This window comes from Eumetopias jubatus, unplaced genomic scaffold (genome assembly GCF_037043125.1).
Source record: "Eumetopias jubatus isolate StellerSeaLion01/CBP00866 unplaced genomic scaffold, mEumJub1_p1.0 scaffold_6, whole genome shotgun sequence".
Classification (NCBI taxonomy): Eukaryota; Metazoa; Chordata; class Mammalia; order Carnivora; family Otariidae; genus Eumetopias; species Eumetopias jubatus.
This window is the reverse complement of record NW_028274812.1, coordinates 138,507,847-138,512,152: the sequence shown is the minus strand read 5'-3', so window position 1 is coordinate 138,512,152 and position 4,306 is coordinate 138,507,847. Positions and strand designations below refer to the sequence as shown.

Sequence of the window (4,306 nt, the reverse complement as noted above, 5' to 3'; positions counted from 1 at the left end):
TCGAGGAGGACCTTCACGTATGGGTATGATTTCAAAAGGCAGAGATACGGGATAGCAATCAAGAAGTATTTGAGGAACAGAAACAAAGTAATTGATGTTAAAGGAAAATTGTTTCTCTAGTCACAACACTGATCCAAACTTGTGGCATTTCCACAATAAATGATTCTCTAATTCTCTTTGGATAACAAGTGGATATCCAATAAGGCAGTTCAGCTTTGACACTAGCCGTCCAAGTTAGCCCAGATGGCACAGGTTAAGGGCTCAGTCCCAGAAGACTGCCCTCACTTCAGGCACAATAATCACAAGTAGTGTGTCCCCAGATTACCCGTACTTCCCTCTGACTTTGCTACAAATCAGGGCTTCCCAGGGCATCCTCCTCAGGTTCAGTAATTTGCTAGAATGGCTTATTACAAGATTCAGGGAAACATTTACTTAGGTTTACTGGTTTTATTATAAAGGGTACAGTTGAGCACCCAGATGAAGAGGTATGTAGGGCTAGGTCTGGAAGGGTCCCAAGCACAGGAACTTCTATTCCTCTGGAGTTGGGGTGTGTCACCCTTCTGGCACATGGATGCATTCACCAAAGCTGGAAGCTCTCTGAATCTTGCTATTTAGCAGTTTTAATGGAGGTTTAATAATGCAGGTATGATCAATTATTAACTAATCCCCAACGCTCTCCTTTATCCAGAGAATTGAGGGCTGTGGGGGCTGAAAGTTCCAAGCTTCTGATCAAGGCTTGGTCTTTCTGGCAGGCATCCCCCCTTGTGAAGCTACCTAGGAGCCTACCAGGAGTTGCCTCATTTAGAACAACAGAGGCTTCTATCACTAGGGAAATTCCAAGGGATTTAGGAGTTCTGTGTCAGGAATAAAGGCCCTTGTGTCACTCACAAAATTCCAAGGGACTTAGGAGCTCTGTATCAAGAACCAGAGAGGAGGGGCACCTGGGTGGCTCAGTCTTTAAGCGTCTGCCTTAGGCTCAGGTCATGATCCCGGGGTCCTGGGTTTGAGCCCCGCATCAGGCTCCCTGCTCCACGGGGGGCCTGCTTCTCCCTCTCCCACTCCCCCTGCTTGTGTTCCCTCTCTCGCTGTGTCTCTCACTGTCGGATAAATAAAAATCTTTAAAAAAAAAAAAAAAGAGAGGAAAACCAGGAATATATTTACCACCATATCACAGCTGCCTTGAGAAGTGCAAACTCTGGTTAGATTGTGGAAAGAAGTTGCACATTAAAATACTGGGAAAGGAGACACCTGGGTGGCTCAGTTGGTCAAGCATCTAACTCTTGATTTTGGCTCAGGTCATGATCTCAGGGTCGTGAGATCAAGCCCCATGTCGGGCTGCGAGCTCAGCGTGGAGTCTGCTTGAGATTCTCTCCCTGTCCCGGTGCCCCCCCCCCCCATGCGTATGCTTGAGTACGTGCGCACACCCACACACACACACACACACACACGCGCTCTCTCTCTCAAAAAATAAAGTAAAAAAACTTGGAAATTAGGTAGCTTATAGAGGGTTTGGGAGTCTGGTGTCAGTCTGGTAGCCTCTGAAGAATCATTTAGGACTTTTGAATAAAAAAGTTACATGGTCACACTATCATCAGGGAAATGCAAATGAAAAGCACAATGAGATACCACCTCACACCCGTCAAGATGGCTAAAATCTTTTGATAACACAAGAAACAACAAGTGTTGGTGAGGATGTAGAGAAAAAGGAACCTTTTTGCACTGTTGGTGGGAAAGCAAATGGATGCAGCCACTGTGGAAAACAGTATGGAGGGTCCTCAAAGAATGAAGAATAGAACTACCCTATGATCCAGTGATTCCACTACTGGGTATTTACCTAAAGAGTATGAAAACACTAACTCAAAGGGGTATGGGCACCTTACGTTTATAGCAGCAGTATCTACAATAGCCAAATTATGGAAGTAGCCCAAGTGCTCATCGATAGATGAATGGATAAAGAAGATGTGGTCTATATACACAATGGAATATTACTCAGCTGTAAAAAAGAATGAAATCTTGCCATTTGCACCAACATGGGTGGATCTAGAGAATTTTTTTTTCGGGAGACAATTCTGTTTATTGTCAACGGAGAAACAGAGGGTGGAGGGGCTCTATACAAGTGGTGGTGAGATACAAAAGAGGGGTGGGGTTGAGAGGAGACACAATAATACACAGCATTATTCTGAACCAGCTCCAGCTCTTCACTCTGACACTTGAATCAAGGAGAGCCAGCCACCCTTTTTCACTAAGGCTACAGAAGAATGGAAACCGGACTCAGTTTATCAGCTCCTACAAGGCAGGCTGAGCAAGAGGCTATTCTAAGCTGATGGAAGAGGCCACTTGTGGTCTGGGGGGAGCCCCCACCCCAAGCGCAGAATGGATGCTGAAGCTGGTGGTGGCTGGTCCCGGCCCCCTAGGTCCTAGGCTTCTCTTGATTCTCAATGATAAGCTTGTCAGTCGAATACATTTGGCCGATGTGCACTTGTCGATGAATTATTCCAAGGTCTCTTCTGGCTTTATTCACTAGGGCTTGAATTTCTACAGGATGCTTTACATTCTTATTTTCTCTGAAGGCATCTCTTATCCTCCTGACAGCGTAAGTTCTGTAATTGTAGGCGCTGAAATACTTGCTCTCTCTCAGCATCGCCCGGTACAGATCTAACACTTGTGCACGGCTGGAGGCTGCCATTTTGGAAAGAAAAAAAAATAAATGGGTCCTCTTCGAGAAGGTCCCGAGCTTAACCTAACCCACGAAACCTCAGTCTATGCAAAACCACGAACGAAATAAAATAAAATGCGGTGGGGCTCGGTCTTGCCAGCGGCCTGGGCCTAGGCCTGGGTGAGCACCGGCCCGTGCCTGGGGTCGCTGGGCGTCGCACGCCGCTTCGGATCTAGAGAATATTATGCTAAGTGAAGTATGTCAGAGAAAGAAAAACACCATATGATTTCACTCACATATGACAGACAAAACAATGGAAAAAGAGACAAACCAAAAACAGACATTTAATTGTAGAGAACAAACTGGTGGTTGCCAGAAGGGAGGTGGGTGGATGGGGGGCGGGGTATGAAACAGGTGGAGAGGATTAAGGAATGCACTTACCACGATGAGCAGAGTCCTGTACAGAATTGTTGAATCACTATATTGTACACCTGAAACTAATATAACCCTGTTTGTTAACTACACTGGAATTTTAAAAACTTTTTAAAAGTTACGTGATCAGAACATGAAAGAAATTAATTTGGCTGCAGGAGGGAGGATATATTGTGAGTGGAGAGTACCGGATGGTAGCAGTCTTGGTTCACTTCATAATGACGTCTTCGTGTGTGGGTCAGCTTATGCCGCGTGAGGCAGCGGCAGCGGCCTCGAAAGTTCAGTGGCTTGAAACAACCAAGGTTTCGTTCTCAGATTCTCAGTGTCCGCGGACGTCCGCGGCGGCTCTGCACCACGTGACTCCAGCCTGGCCCCCCGGGCTGAAGGAACAACCCCTGGCTGGGATGTGCTCTTCCTGTGGCGGAGGAGAGCGGAAGAGAGCCCTGCGGTGGTCTCCTCCCTGGCTCGGGACCCGCAGCATCTCCTCGTCCACGGTTCAAAGCGAGTCTCGGGGCCGAGCCCGCCGGCCCTTCGGCCGGGAGTCCCGTTCCTCCTACCAGAGGCGCCGGGGTCACGTGGCAGTAGGCGGGGCTGTGGAATCTTTTTACCAGGAGGATAGCAATAACCTGGGAGAGTAGGACAGTCCACTACACTGTGTCGTTCCAGGTCACATTTGCAAAAAAAAAAAAAAAAAATCCCAGGAAACAAAAAATCCTCAGAAACACGGTGCTATGTGTTTCTGTATTGAAATTTTTTTTTTTAAAGATTTTATTCATTTATTTGAGAGAGAGCACAAGCAGGGGGAGAGGGAGAAGCAGACTCCCCGCTGAGCAGGGAGCGCGGTGCAGGGCTCGATCGCGGGACCCCGGGATCATGACCTGAGCAGAAGGCAGACGCTTAACGACTGAGCCACCCAGGCACCCCTGTACTGAAATTTCTATAGGCTCTGCCTCTCCCCTCTTTCCTTCTCCCTGGCTTTGTTCAGAGCTAGATGTGCACACTGTAGTTGTGTGCTTCTCCAGATGCCCAAAGATACAGCTGACCAGGTACCAAATGCACAGACTACAGGTGCCAGGATAAAGAGATCCATCTCCCTTGCTTCTTGGCACTGATCCATCTCCAAATCCAGAACAGTCAAAACCTACTGGACCAGGCAGACTCTCAGGCATCTCTCCCACCTCCGGGCCTGGGTCATCCCCGACAGAGTGAACTCTGCCA

The 4,306-nt window shown here is 47.8% G+C and overlaps 1 pseudogene; it reads right to left on the bottom strand.

Moving 5' to 3' along the window:
- Positions 1–2,264: 2,264 nt before the first annotated feature.
- On the bottom strand, positions 2,265–2,686 carry LOC114212558 (LYR motif-containing protein 4 pseudogene; annotated as a pseudogene).
- Positions 2,687–4,306: the final 1,620 nt, after the last annotated feature.